The following is a 15,590-nucleotide window of genomic DNA, read 5'->3' as shown; positions in this document are numbered from 1 at the left end:
CTCTACTAAAAATACAAAAATTAGCCGGACATATTGGTACATGCCTGTAATCCCAGCCACTTGGGAGGTTGAGGCAGGAGAATCCTTGAACCTGGGAGGCAGAGGATGCAGTGAGCTAAGATCATGCCATTGAGGCCGGGCGCGGTGGCTCAAGCCTGTAATCCCAGCACTTTGGGAGGCCGAGACGGGCGGATCACGAGGTCAGGAGATCGAGACCATCCTGGCTGACACAGTGAAACCCCGTCTCTACTAAAAAATACAAAAAAACTAGCCGGGCGAGGTGGGCGGGCGCCTGTAGTCCCAGCTACTTGGGAGGCTGAGGCAGGAGAATGGCGTGAACCCGGGAGGCAGAGCTTGCAGTGAGCCAAGATCGCGCCACTGCACTCCAGCCTGGGCGGCAGAGCGAGACTCTGTCTCAAAAAAAAAAAAAAAAAAGAAAAAGATCATGCCATTGAACTCTAGCCTGCGTGACAAGAGCAAAACTCTGTCTCAAACAAAACAAAACAAACAAAAACTAAGGAAATCAGAATAGATTTTTTTGTTTTGTTTTGTTTTTTACTTTAGGTTCTGGAATACATGTGCAGGTTTGTTACATAGGTATACATGTGTAATGGTAGTTTGCTGCACCTATCAACTAGGTTTTAAGCCCCACATGCATTAGATATTTGTCCTAAGCCGGGCACAATAGCTCATGCCTGTAATCCAAGCACTTTGGGAGGCCGAGGCAGGCGGATCACCTGAGGTCAGGAGTTCGAAACTACCCTGACCAACATGGAGAAACCCTGTCTCTACTGAAAATACAAAATTAGCTGGGCATGGCGGTGCATGCCTGTAATGCCAGCTACTCGGGAGGCTGAGGCAGGAGAATCACTTCAACCCGGGAGGCAGAGGTTGCAGTGAGCCAAGATCATGCCATTGCACTCCAGGCCGGGCTACAAGAGTGAAACTCCATCTCAAAACAAAACAAAACCAAAAAGAGATATTTGTTGTTTTTTTTTTTTTTTTTGAGACGGTGTCTTGCACTGTTGCCCAGGCTGGAATGCAGTGGCACTATCTTGGCTCACTGCAAGCTCTGCCTCCCAGGTTCACGCTATTCTCCTGCATTCTCCTGCCTCAGCCTCCTGAGTAACTGGGACTACAGGCGCCCGCCACCACGCCGGCTATTTTTCGGTTTTTTTTTTTTTTTTTGAGAGGGAGTCTCGCTATGTCGCCCAGGGTGGAGTGCAGTGGCCGGATCTCAGCTCACTGCAAGCTCCGCCTCCCGGGTTTTTACGCCATTCTCCTGCCTCAGCCTCCCGAGTAGCCGGGACTACAGGCGCCCACCACCTCGCCCGGCTAGTTTTTTGTATTTTTTAGTAGAGACAGGGTTTCACCGTGTTAGCTAGGATGGTCTCGAACTCCTGACCTCGTGATCCGCCCATCTCGGCCTCCCAAAGTGCTGGGATTACAGGCTTGAGCCACCGCGCCCGGCCTATTTTTTGTATTTTTAGTAGAGACGGGGTTTCACTGTGTTAGTCAGGATGGTCTCGATCTACTGACCTCGTGATCCGCCCACCTCCGCCTCCCAAAGTGCTGGGATTACAGGCGTGAGCCACCGTGCCTGGCCAGATATTTGTCCTAATGCTGTCCCTCCCCTTGCCCCCTACTCACCAACAGGCCCCAGTGTGTGATGTTCCTTTCCCTGTGTCCATTTATTCTCATTGTTCAACTCCCACTTAGGAGTGAGAACATGTGGTGTTTGGTTTTCTGTTCCTGTGTTAGTTTGTAAAGTACAATCTTTAATTACAAATAGTATATCCCAGCTGGGCGCGGTGGCTCATGCCTATAATCCCAGCACTTTGGGAGGCTGAGGCGGATCACGAGGTTAGGAGATTGAGACCATCCTGGCTAACATAGCGAAACTCCGTCTCTACTAAAAATACAAAAAATTAGCCGGACGTGGAGGTGGGCGCCTGTAGTCCCACTTGCTGGGGAGGCTGAGGCAGAATGGCGTGAATCCAGGAGGCAGAGCTTGCAGTGAGCAGAGATCGCGCCACTGCACTCCAGCCTGGGCAACAGAGTGAGACTATATCTCAATAATAATAATAATAATAATGTATCAATATTATATGTATCATTACTTGTTTGTTTTTGAGACAGAGTCTCACTCTTTTGCCCAGGCTGGAGTGCAGTGGTGCAATTTCGGCTCATGGCAAGCTTCGCCTCCCAGGTTCAGCAATTCTCCTGCCTCAGCCTCTTATTTTATTTTATTTTTTTGAGATGGGAGTCTCACTCTATTGCCCAGGCTGGAGTGCAGTGGCGCGATCTCGGCTGATTGCAAGCTCTGCCTCCCAGGTTCATGCCATTCTCCTGCCTCAGCCTGCAGCGCCTGCCACCACGCCCAGCTAACTTTTTGTATTTTTAGTAGAGATGGGGTTTCACCGTGTTAGCCAGGATGGTCTCGATCTCCTGACCTCGTAATCTGCCCACCTTGGCCTGCCAAAGTGCTAGGATTACAGGCGTAAGCCACGGCATCCGGCTTGCCTCAGCCTCTTGAGTAGCTGGGATTATAGGCGTGCGCCACCGTGCCTGGCTGATTTTTAATTTTTTTTAGTAAAGATAGGGTTTCACCATGTTGGCCAGGCTGGTTTGGAACTCCTGACTTCAAGTGATTTGCCCGCCTTGGCCTCCCAAAGTGCTGGGATTACAGGCGTGAGCCACCATGCCCAGTCATGTATTATTACTTGTAACACACATACCACAGTAATCTGAGACATTAATAATAGGGGAAACTAGGTGCAGGGCTATATAGAAACATACTTTTCCTGCAAATCTAAAACTGTTCTAAAGTAAAATGGTTATTTAAAAAATCAGGCTGGGCATGGTGGCTCAGGTCTGTAATCCCAGCACTTTAGGAGGCCAAGGCGGGTGGATCATGAGATCAGGAGATTGAGACGATCCTGGCCAACATGGTGAAACCCTATCTTTACTAAAAATACAAAAAAGAAAAAATAGCTGGGCGTGGTGGTATGCGCCAGCAGTCCCAGCTACTCGGGAGGCTAAGGCAGGAGAATCGCTTGAACCAGGGAGTCAGAGGTTGAGCTGAGATGGTGCCATAGCACTCCAGCCTGACAACAGAGAGAGACTCTGTCTCAAAAAAAAAAAAAAAAAAAAAATCAAAGTAGCCACCAGAAATTATTGTAGTAGTCAGGTGAAATCCCAAGAGTAGGTTGGAAGTCCTAGGACTTCCTTTAGCCGCCTTTTTAGGTTGTCTTATCTATGCTGGGATGGATCCATTAATGGTTCAGCACTGAAGAGCCTCTAAAGGCCCTAATCTGTTCGGGCCTGAGTTGCATCCTTGAGCACCTATTCCTGCCTGCTGCACCGCCCTGGTTGTGTGGGCTACCTGAGAGCTGCCTCTACTGGTACCTAGATGGCATACTGGCTAAGGATAGGTCCCAGAGACCCAATAGCAACCCATCTGCTTCCCTCAGTGCAGAGCAGTGTTCAATAAATGCATGTGTGCGGCGTAAGACGTGAACTGCCCCAATTCCAGGCAAGACCTATAGGACGGATGCAACGCACACCTATTTGTGGAATTCTAGTCCTGGGTGGAGCGGTAATCCACTTGAACCAGGGGAGACCTCCTGAGGTTTAAACAAACCTCAGCTGGCAGCTGACAATAGAAATGTAAACAGCCAAGCCAGGCGCAGTGGCTCACGCTTGTAATCCCAGCACTTTGGGAGGCTGAGATGGGCAGATCACTTGAGGTCAGGAGTTTGAGACCAGCCTGGCCAACATGGTGAAACCCCGTCTCTACTAAAAATACGAAAATTAGTGGAGCATGATGGGGTGTGCCTGTAATCCCACCTACTAGGGAGGCTAAGGCAGGAGAATCGCTTGAACCCAGGAGGTGGAGGTTGCAGTGACCAGAGATCGTGTCACTACACTCCAGCCTGGGCAAGAGAGCAAGACTCTGTCTCAAAAAAAAAAAAAAGGAAAGAAAAAAAGAAAGCGGGGGGAGGGAGGGAGGGAGAAAAGGAAGGAAGGGGGAGAGAGGGAAAAGGAGGAAAGGAAGGGAGAGAGAGAGAGAAATGAGGAAGGTAGGAAGGAAGGAGAAGGCAAGAAAGAGAGAAAGAAAGAAAGAAAGGAAAGAGGCCGGGCGCGGTGGCTGAAGCCTGTAATCCCAGCACTTTGGGAGGCCGAGACGGGCGGATCACGAGGTCAGGAGTTCGAGACCATCCTGGCTCACACGGTGAAACCCCGTCTCTACTAAAAAATACAAAAAACTAGCCGGGCGAGGTGGTGGGCGCCTGTAGTCCCGGCTACTCGGGAGGCTGAGGCAGGAGAATGGCGTAAAAACCCGGGAGGCGGAGCTTGCAGTGAGCTGAGATCCGGCCACTGCACTCCACCCTGGGCGACATAGCGAGACTCCATCTCAAAAAAAAAAAAAAAAAAAGAAAGGAAAGAAAGAGAGAGAGAAAGAAAGAAAGAAAGAAAGAAAGAAAGAAAGAAAGAAAGAAAGAAAGAAAGAAAGAAAGAAAGAAGAAAAGAAAGGGAGGGAGGGAGGGAGGGAAGGAAGCCCCTGATAGATTTAGGTTTGCTCATGCATTTTCCTTCCTGGTGCCTGTTCACTCAAGTTTCCTTTGCCCACCCGTCCTGGGTCTCTGGGCTGCAGGCAGAGCGGCTCCCAGGCTTCTCCAAACTCACTGGCCCCTCTTCCCACCTTCAAACCAGCTGCATCAGCAGAAGAGATTATGCCAGGTATTAAAAGCCTGCCAGGGGGCGGGGGTGGGGTGGGGTAGGGATTGCCAAGCCAGCATGCTGGAGGCCCAGGTACCTGCAGGGACACCAGGCACAGCTGTCCACCAGCCAGAAGGGCCACTGCTCCCCTCCATGTGCCTGAAACCTGACCTTCCCTGTACCTCTGGCTGAAGTTTGCTCCAGTCCAGGCTCACCGGCAGTGGTCTGTGGTCAGCTGTGCATGGGGCTAGGCAGGGATGCTAGGGTTGTGGTGGAAGTGAGGGAAGGATTTAGGGCTGAGCCAGGTGAGGTGACACTGGAGAATTTTCTTTTTCTTTTTTTTTTTTTTTGAGACAGAGTCTTGCTCAGTCACCCAGGCTGGAGTGCAGTGGCACGATCTTGGCTCACTGCAAGCTCCGCCTCCCGGGTTCACGCCATTCTCCTGCCTCAGCCTCCCAAGTAGCTGGGACTACAGGAGCCAGCTGCCACGCCCGGCTAATTTTTTGCATTTTTAGTAGAGATGGGGTTTCACCGTGTTAGCCAGGATGGTCTCGATCTCCTGACCTCGTGATCCACCTGTCTCGGCCTCCCAAAGTGCTGGGATTACAGGCGTGAGCCACCGCGCCCGGAGACACTGGAGAATTTTCACAGCTGGGCTGATCGTGGAGCAGGAGTGAGAGCAGTGGTGGGATGTGCAGGACGGGCTGGAGGGACCTGCAGACCTGTCTGGATGGATGATGCTCCAGCACCCGCTCCGGGTGAAGACAGCAGGGTTCAAGATGAAGACCTCTCACCTAAGCAGCAAGGGCCGACCCAGCCCCTCTCCCTGCCCCGTCCCCTGAAGCTGCTAGTCAGTTGCAGCATGAGTACTGGGGCAGAAACTGTCTTCTCTGGAGAAGTGCTCACACTGCAAGGGACACTGCTGGGGGCTCAGGGGAGAATGGGACCCTCGCCCCCGTAAGTAACTAGGGATCAGTAACTAGGGAGCCGCCTTCCTGCAGCAGGCCACCCCCTGCCCCCTGCTTCTTAGCTGCAACCTCTGCAGGGCCCTGGCCCATATAGGTGTGACCTGTGAGGAGGTTAAAGAAAGGGTACCTTAGTCCCTGCCTGGGGCTCTCTGTCTGAAGTGCACCTGTAGTCCCAGCTCCTTGAGGCTAAAGCAACAGGATCTCCTGAGCCCAAAAGTTTGAAGTTGCAGTGAGCTATGATCACGCCACTGCACTCCAGCCTGGGTGAAAAAACGAGATGCTTTCTCTAAAAAAAAAAAAAAAAAAAAAAAAAAAAAAAGGAAGGCCGGGCATGGTGGCTCATGCCTGTAATCCTGGCACTTTGGGAAGCCAAGGCGGGTGGATCACCTGAGGTCGGGAGTTCGAGACCAGCCTAACCGACATGGTGAAACTCTGCCTCTACTAAAAATACAAAATTAGCTGGGCCTGGTGGCACATGCCTGTGATCCTAGCTACTCCGGAGGCTGAGGCAGGAGAATCGCTTGAACCCAGGAGGCAAATGTTGCAGTGAGCCAAGATCACGCCATTGCACTCCAGCTTGTGCAACAAGAGCGAAAGTCTGTCTCAAAAAAAAAGAAAGAAAGAAAGAAAAAGAAAAGGAGGCCGGGCGCGGTGGCTCAAGCCTGTAATCCCAGCACTTTGGGAGGCTGAGACGGGCGGATCACGAGGTCAGGAGATCGAGACCATCCTGGCTAATATGGTGAAACCCCGTCTCTACTAAAAATACAAAAAAAACTAGCCGGGCGAGGTGGTGGGCGCCTGTAGTCCCAGCTACTCGGGAGGCTGAGGCAGGAGAATGGCATAAACCCGGGAGGCGGAGCTTGCAGTGAGCTGAGATCCGGCCACTGCACTCCAGCCTGGGCGACAAAGCGAGACTCCGTCTCAAAAAAAAAAAAAGAAAAAGAAAAGGAAAGGGCATATTGGCCGGGTGTGGTGGCTCATGCCTATAATCCTGGCACTTTGGGAAGCCAAGGTGAGCAGATCAGCTGAGGTCAGGAGTTCAAGACCAGCCTGGCCAACATGACAAAACCCTGTCTCTACTAAAAATACAAAAATTAGCCCGGGGTTGTGGCAGGCACTTATAATCCCAGCTACTTGGGAGACTGAGGCAGGAGAATCACTTGAACACAGGAGGCTGAGGTTGCAGTGAGCGGAGATTGCACCACTGCACTCCAGCCTGGGTGACAGAGCAAGACTCTGTCCCAAATAATAATAATAATAATACTAATACTAATAATAATAATAATAATAAATGAAGGGCATCTCTGGCTTTGGGTGGAGACCAGGCTGGTGGCTGTGGGGGCCACATGGGAGCAGGGAGGCCAGGAGACACTGCGACTGGGGGCCTCCACTCACCTGCCTCCTTCCCTCCCAACTTTGCCTTAGAGCCCAGCAGGCTGCCTCCCAGCAGCCTGGCTCTTGCAGTGGGATGTGGCACAGGAGGTTTTCTTTCCAGCTGGCTTTCCTTCCCACATCTGCAAGTTCAAACTCAATGCCCATGATCCCTAGAAAGCCTTGGTAAAGGATGCCACTAAGTCTGACATTCTCTCAAACTGACCTTTTTTTTTTTTCTGGTGCCCACCAAACCCTACCCTAGTTCTCTCAGAGTATCCAAGGAACTCTCCAGAACTCTCCACTGCCCTCTGTAGCTCTGGATGTGGTACCTACCACGGGTCGTTGGCAGTACCTATTCTGTGTCTCTGGCCAGGGGTTGCTCAGGAGCTGACTCTGCACACACATGGGGCAATGAGTGTGCCAGGGAGCCAACAGCCTCTGGAAGCAGCCCACAACCAATGGCAGGTGGCAGCGGGTGGATAAGGAAAACATGGAGCCCCTTTCTACACTGTCTCCCAGAGGCATCCAGCCAGGCAGCACCAGCAGCCACTGCAGTGGCTTACTCAACAATGCACCCTTCGTTGGCTCTCTTCCCTCCCTTGTCTTACTTTCCACTCCTCTGTATTCCCTAGGACCATTTCCCAAATAAACTTCTTGCACTTGAATCCTTGCCTCAAGGTTTGCTTCTGGGTGAATTCAAAGTAAGGCACAGTGGCTCACACCTGTAATCCTAGCACTTTGGGAGGCTGAAGAGGGTGGATCACCTGAGGTCAGGAGTTCGAGACCAGCCTGGTCAACATGGTGAAACCCCATCTCTACTAAAAATACAAACATTAGCCGGGCATGGTGGTGGGCACCTGTAATCCCACCTACTCAGGAGGCTGAGACAGGGAGAATTGCTTGAACCTGGGAGGCAGAGGTTGCAGTGAGCAGAGATCACATCACTGCACTCCAGCCTGGGCAACAGAGTGAGACTATCTCAAAAAAACAAAAACAAAACAAACAAACAAAAAACTACAAAAAAACAAGACATACTCACTTGCTTACATTAAGAACAGGGTCTGGGCAGGGCGCAGTGGCTCATGCCTGTAATCCCAGCATTTTGGGGTGTGTGTCTATATGTATATCTGTTGGGGTGAAGGTGGCTCTCAGAATTGATTGGGGGCAGCTGGGCGCGGTGGCTCATGCCTGTAATCTCAGCACTTTGGGATGCCAAAGTGGGTGGATCACCTGAGGTCAGGAGTTCGAGACCAGCCTGGGGGACATGGTGAAACCCCGTCTCTACTAAAAATACAAAAAATTAGCCAGGTGTGGTGGCAGATGCCTGTAATCCCAGCTACTTAGGAGGCTGAGGCAGGAGAATCGCTTGAACCCAGCAGGCAGAAGTTGCAGTGAGCTGAGGTTGCGCCACTGCACTCCAGCCTGGGCAACAAGAGCAAAACGCTGAAGAAGAAGAAATAAGAAAAAAGAAAGAAGAAAGAAGAAAATGAAGAAGAAGAAGAATTGATTGGGTGCTGGAGGACCAGGTTTGGGATGGGCAGGAAGGCAGGTGGGAATGATGTCCATCTTTCCCCACTTCCTCAGGCCGCCGGCTTGGGACTTAGCATCCTAAAAAAGGAGGTCTGCTGGGTCAAACCGAATTTGACCCGGCTGCACCCGGTCAGGAGAAGGAAGATGTCTCTATTGTCCCTAGGACCACCCAGGGGGCATCTCCAAGGGAGACTGGGTACCTGTAGGAACAACCTCATTGAATGGAGTTGGAAGGGAACCACCAAGAAATGCAAATGTGCCTTGGCCTTTATTATTATTCTCCCAATCATAAGGCAAAGCTTAGACTACAAGTTTGCCACCACCCTCCACACCCCACGTCCTCTGCCACACTTGGCAGTGCTCCTTCTCTGACCCACTTGGATGCCTCTTCCCATTCTTCTGTCACTGCCTCACTCTAGTTACTATCATCACTGCCCATTACCACCTCCTCCCTCTGGGTATTTGGCCTCCAGCAACTGCCTCCCATGTGCCCAGTGCTGGCTGCCAAGCTGCTTCTCCCATCTTTAGTGGTTGTCAAGTGATCAACCTATTCCCATCCTGGGCTCTAAACTTGCCACCAGCTCTTTCTCCCCAGGGTATCCTCTACCTCTTCTTCCTCCAACTCCACCCCTACTGGCTGGGCCTTCCTGGCAGTGACTCAATGTCCTCCTCCTCCGATAATTTCATTCCCATTTGAGTCTTTGCTCAGATGCAAATACTCTATGTGCCTGCAATGTACTCCTCCAATAGTTACTTTTACAAATTCCACCTCTTTCCTGGCAAACCCTCTTGTCTGTCTCCCCACCCCCAACATCGGCCGCTACACCACGGGCGCCTCTCATGTTACCCTTCGCAAGCATTTAGTGAATGAGGAAAACTATTTTCAGGGCCTGATTCCAGACAGAGTGGAGGAAACAGGCACACAGCAAGCCCATTCTGTAGGAAGCTTCCTCCACTGGAGAGAGAACCAGACACACTCATTAGAGATTTTAAAGCAGAAGTGAGGCCAGGCATGGTGGCTCACGCCTATAATCCCAGCACTTTGGGAGGCCGAGGTGGGTGGATCACCTGAGGTCAGATCGAGACCAGCCTGACTAACATGGTGAAACCCCGTCTCTACTACAAATACAAAATTAGCCAGGTGTGGTGGCACAGGCCTGTAATCCCAGCTACTCGGGAGGCTGAGGCAAGAGAATTGTGGCCGGGCGCGGTGGCTCAAGCCTGTAATCCCAGCACTTTGGGAGGCCGAGGCGGGCGGATCACAAGGTCAGGAGATCGAGACCACAGTGAAACCCCGTCTCTACTAAAAATACAAAAAATTAGCCGGGCGCGGTGGCGGGCGCCTGTAGTCCTAGCTACTCAGGAGGCTGAGGCAGGAGAATGGTGGGAACCCGGGAGGCGGAGCTTGCAGTGAGCCGAGATCGCGCCACTGCACTCCAGCCTGGGCAACAGCGTGAGACTCCGTCTCAAAAAAAAAAAAAAAAAAAAAAAAAAAGAGAATTGCTTGAACCCGGGAGGCAAAGGTTGCAGTGAGCCGAGATCATGCTATTGCACTCTAGCCTGGGCAACACAGCGAGACTCTGTCTCAGAAAAAAAACAAACACAAGGGAGCATACAGTAACTGCCAAGCTGGGTGAATGGATTTTCAGGGCTGTGGGAATTCACAGGGTGCAGCAGGGAAGGCCTGTGCATGTGTCTGGAGGCAGAGGAGGGAGCCGGGAGGAGAGAGTTATCCAGTGCCTGTTTGAAGGGGAGGACAGCGTAGACCTCATTTCACACAGAAGGGTGCAGGGGAATCTCCAACAGAGAAGTCGCTGACCAGGTGATGGGGAAAGTTCAGGGCCGTAGCAGCCACAGGAGACAAACCCACAGAGAAGACATCTGAAGTTCTGAGAATAAATGAAGGTCTCAAGGGAGAGAAGAGCAGAGGCTTGAGGACTAGGCCTTGCAGGAAGCCCAAGGGCAGGGGTGGAAGAGAGGGGCAGAAGGTTAACCTGCTCGAGGGAAAAACTCCTGTTTCTTAGCCTGGGTCATTGTGGCCTGTTTGGGACTCTGCTCTCCTTCCTGTGTAGGGCACCTGTGTGCAGTGCCTGGACCTGCCTTGGTTCTCACTGAACCTCTGGCATAACTGGTGGTCACAGGAAGTTGGTTTCCTGTGAGCTTTCATGATGCTTCCCGAATCCACCCACTTCTCTCTCCACTTCTGTGGGGTAGAAGACTGTAGACAGAAAGTAGGAAGTTTAAAAAAGGAAAGAAAAAAAGAAAGAAAGAAGTCCAGGCATGCTGGTTCACGCCTGCACTTTGTTTTGTTTTGAGACGGAGTCTCAGTCTGTCACCCAGCTGGACTGCAGTTGCGCGATCTCAGCTCACTGCAACCTTCACCCCCCTGGTTCAACCTATTCTCCTGCCTCAGCCTCCGGAGTAGCTGGGACTACAGGCATGCACCACCACTGCTGGCTAATCTTTTGCATTTTTAGTAGAGACCGGGTTTTGCCATGTTGGCCAGGCTGGTCTTGAACTCCTGACCTCAGGTGATCCGCCCACCTCAGCCTCCCAAAGTGTTGGGATTACAGGCATGAGCCACCACGCCCGGTCATGCCTGTAATCCCAGCACTTTGGGAGGCTGAGGTGGGAGGATCACTTGAGCCCAGGAGTTTGAGGCTGCAGTGAGCCATAATCATGCCACTGCATTTCAGCCTGGTCAAGAGCAAGACGCTATCTAAAACAAAAAAAAAAAAATATATATATATATCATAGTAAGATCTGGCTTCTTTCAGAGAGAAAGGGGTCATCTTATCCACCCATCTCAGTCCCTTTGTGCTGCTATAACAAAATAGCTGAGACTAGATTATTTATTTATTTATTTATTTGAGAGGGAGTCTCACTCTGTCGCCCAGGCTGGAGTGCAGTGGTGCAATCTCAGCTCACTGCAAGCTCCGCCCCCTGGATTCATGCCATTCTCCTGCCTCAGCCTCCTGAGTAGCTAGGACGATAGGCACCTGCCACCACGCTCGGCTAATTTTTTTTTTTTTTTTTTTTTTTTTTTTTTTTTTTTTTGAGACGGAGTCTTGCTCAGTCGCCAGTCGCCCAGGCTGGAGTGCAGTGGCACAATCTCGGCTCACTGCAAGCTCCGCCTCCTGGGTTCACGCCATTCTCTTGCCTCAGCCTCCCGAGTAGCTGGGACTACAGGCGCCCACTGCCACGCCCAGCTAAGTTTTTGCATTTTTAATAGAGACGGGGTTTCACTGTGTTAGCCAGGATGGTCTCGATCTCTTGACCTCGTGATCCGCCTGCCTCAGCCTCCCAAAGTGCCGGAATTACAGGCGTGAGCCACCGCGCCCAGTCTTAATTTTTTGTATTTTTAGTACAGATAGGGTTTCACCGGGTTAGCCAGGATGGTCTCCATCTCCTGACCTCGTGATCCACCCGCCTCAGTCTCCCAAAGTGCTGGGATTACAGGCATAAGCCAGCACACCCAGCAAGACTAGATAATTTATAAAGAATAGAAATCTCAAAAAAAAAAAAAAATAGAAATTTATAGCCAGGAATAGTGGCATGTGCCTATAGTCCCAGTTACTCAGGAGGCTGAGGTGGGAAGATCCCTTGAGCCTAGGAGTTCGAGACTAGTCTGGCTGACATAGTGAACTCTCATAGTTCTGGAGGCTGAGAAGTCCAAGATCAAGGCACTGGCGTCTGGTAAGGGCCTTCATACTGCATTGTCACATGGCAGAAGAGCAGAAGACAGTGAACCTGCGCTCTCTCTCTCTTTTTTTTTTAAGGCGGAATTTCACTCCGTCACCCGTGCTGGAGTGCAATGGTGCGATCTCAGCTCACTGCAACCTTCCCCTCCTGGGTTCACGCGATTCTCCTGCCTCAGCCTCCCGAGTAGCTGGGATTACAGGCAACCACCACCACGCCCACCTAATTTTTGTAGTTTTTAGTAGAGACGGGGTTTCTCCATGTTGGCCAGGCTGATCTTGAACTCCTGACCTCAAGTGATCCACCCACCTCAGCCTCCCAAAGTGCTAGGATTACAGGCGTGAGCGACCAGACCCAGACCCCACTCTCTTTTACAGCAACATTAATCCACTCCTGAGGGCCCAAGTCCTCATGACCTAAACACCTCCCATTAGGCCCCACTCCAAAACTGTCGCACTGAGGATTGTTTCCAACATATAAACTGTGAGGAACACATTTAGACCATAGCAACTCCCAAGAATATTCCAGGGGTTTTCAAGCCTAAAATCTCTCAATCTCCTGCACCTACATCTTCAAAATCATCAACCTACACACAGCCCTGGCAACCTCTCCCCGGGGTCAGAAGAAGACGTGTCCTCACCCTGCGGAAGTTACCTCAGGCCAGCTGGCTCTTCTGGCTGCTGCAGCACCAAGCACCTCTCGCTCTATCCCTTCTCTCTCATTTCCAGTTTCTAGGCCCACTCTCGCACACCCCCATCTCTACTGACATCTTCTTGCGGGCCACACACAAACTCTTTATGTTCCCACTACAACCTCCCATCCTGTCTTTCCTCTGCTAGAACTTCTCTCCACAGCCAGCTCTTGAAAGAAGGATGCATGGCCGGGCATGGTGGCTCATGACTGTAATCCCAGCACATTGGCAGGTCGAGGCGGGTGGATCATGAGGTCAGGAGATGGAGACCATCCTGGCTAACATGGTGAAACACTGTCTCTACTAAAATACAAAAAACTAGCAGCGTGTGGTGGTGCGCGCCTGTAGTCCCAGCTACTCAGGAAGCTGAGGAAGGGGAATCGCTTGACCCAGCAGACGGAGGTTGCAGTGAGCCAAGATCACGCCATTGCACTCCTGTCTAAAAGAAAGAAAGAAGGATGCACACTTGCCTTCGGTTCTCCTCATGTCGACTCCCTCACCCCCAACTTCACTGACACAGCTGTCAAAGGTCACTGGTGATGTCATAATGGTTGCATCCAAGGGGGGTCTTCCAGCTTCATCTTCCTCTCTGACTCCTCTCCTCTGCACTCTCCTCCCTGCCGCCTCCACTCTTCCTCTCTCTTACCCATCTGGTCTTTCCTTCTCAGCTGCTTTCACAGGCTCTGCTTTCTCTCCTGGCTACTTCATATATCCATTAATTTTTCAAGCAGTTACTGGGCACCTACAGTGGGGCTGGGCACAGTGCTCCCTGATGCCCAGTCCCTGGGATCCCTGGGATTCTGGTTTCCTTCCATACCCTTTCTCTCTCTCCATCTTTTTTTTTTTTTTTTTTTGAGATGGAGTCTCGCTCTGTCGCCCAGGCTGGAGTGCAGTGGTGTGCTGCGATCTTGGCTCACTGCAAGCTCCACCTCCCGGGTTCACGCCATTCTCCTGCCTCAGCCTCCCGAGTAGCTGGGATTACAGGCACCCGCCACCACGCCCAGTAATTTTTTTTCTATTTTTAGTAGAGACAGGGTTTCACTGTGTTAACCAGGAGGGTTGCGATCTCCTGACCTCGTGATCAGCCCATTTCAGCCTCCCAAAGTGCTGGGATTATAGGCGTAAGCCACTGCGCCCGGCCCCCTTTCTCTTTTTTTTGAGACAGAATCTTGCTTTGTCGCCCAGGCTGGAGTGCAGTGGCTCACTCTCAGCTCACTGCAACCCACCCCTTCCCGGTTCAAGTGATTCTTCTGCCTTAGCCTCCTGAGTAGCTGGGTATACAGGAGCACCATGATGCTAGCTAATTTTTGTATTTTTAGTAGAGACGGGGTTTTGCCATGTTGGCCAGTGTGGTCTTGAACTCCTAACCTCATGTGATCCTCCCGTCTCAGCCTCCCAAAGTGCTGAGATTACAGGCATGAGCCACCATGCCCGGCCTTCCATGCCCTTTCCATGGGCCACCTTATTCCTCCCACAACCTGGATCTGGCACTGTGGATACCCAGACCTCTGACTCCAGCGTGCACCGCTCCCCTCCATCCCAGGCCTCATAAAGCCAGCAGCAGGGGTCTTAGAGCTTCTCAGACTCAGCCTGTGCAAATGTGACCCTGTCTCTCTTGGCCCGACCCATTGCTTCTCCTGTATTTCCCATTTGAGGGGATGGCATGGTGGATCAGTCAAGACACACACACACAGCAGACATCCACGACCCTCCTCCTGCACATCCAACGTGTGCCCACGTCCTGTCGAATGCTGCTCCTCCTATACCTCTCAGCTCTCCTCTCCATACTGCCTCAGGCCATGTCCTTCTCACATGGGGAAGATAAAACACCTTAATTATCTCAAAAGCATCTCCTTTTTTATCAGAGTTCTTTCTGAAACATAAACTTGACCTTAACATTTCCCTACTTGTATGATCACCATGGGTTGCTCCTGCCTTGAGAGTACACTCCTGGCTTGCCACAAGCCTTGTGTGACTTGGCCAGCCACTCTGTGACTTCATCTCACACCATTTTCCACCTTGGCGACTTTGCCCCAGACGCTCCGGCCACTGCTGTTTGAGTACACCAACACCCGTTCCCGTTCCCATGGAAGGTCTTTGCTCAAGCTCTACCCTCTACCTGGGAGGTTCTTTTTTGCTGTACAATTCCAGTATCACCTCCTCAGAAGAGCTGTCCCAATTTCCCTTTTTTTTTTTTTGAGACGGAGTCTCACTCTGTTGCCCAGGCTGGAGTGCAGTAGCACGATCTCACTACAGCCTCCACCTCCTGGGTTCAAGCAATTTTCATGCCTCAGCTTCCTGAGTAGGTGGGACCCCTTTCATTTTCTGAAAGTGTCTCAGTGTAGAGACTAATTTCTTTGCTCACCTGACTTGCCCCCTGACAATGTGGCCTCATGTCACTCACCTTGCAATCCCAGTGCCCTGCACAAGCAGGTGCTCTTTCTAGGGAACGAAGGAATACATGAACATTTGATCTGATGGTTAGAAAATGCCATCAATTTGGGGAATAGCAGAAAGTACTGGACTAGCTATCAGAAGACATGGCTTATAGTTCTAATTTCTTTTTTTTTTTTTTTTTTGGAGACGGAGTCTTGCTTTGTTGCCCA

At 51.3% G+C, this 15,590-nt stretch overlaps 1 long non-coding RNA gene across 1 annotated transcript; it reads right to left on the bottom strand.

Moving 5' to 3' along the window:
• Nucleotides 1-5,051: 5,051 nt before the first annotated feature.
• On the bottom strand, nucleotides 5,052-11,007 carry LOC144334099 (uncharacterized). Its single transcript, XR_013403523.1, has 3 exons — nucleotides 10,247-11,007; nucleotides 8,507-9,829; nucleotides 5,052-5,100 (listed from the first exon to the last, which is right to left on the bottom strand). It is a non-coding gene; the product is annotated as an uncharacterized LOC144334099 (long non-coding RNA).
• Between the last annotated feature and the right edge of the window lie 4,583 nt (nucleotides 11,008-15,590).

Source organism: Macaca mulatta, chromosome 14 (genome assembly GCF_049350105.2).
Source record: "Macaca mulatta isolate MMU2019108-1 chromosome 14, T2T-MMU8v2.0, whole genome shotgun sequence".
In the NCBI taxonomy this organism is placed as follows: Eukaryota; Metazoa; Chordata; class Mammalia; order Primates; family Cercopithecidae; genus Macaca; species Macaca mulatta.
The sequence above is the reverse complement of the archived record's forward strand: the minus strand, read 5'-3'. Positions and strand labels throughout refer to the sequence as shown.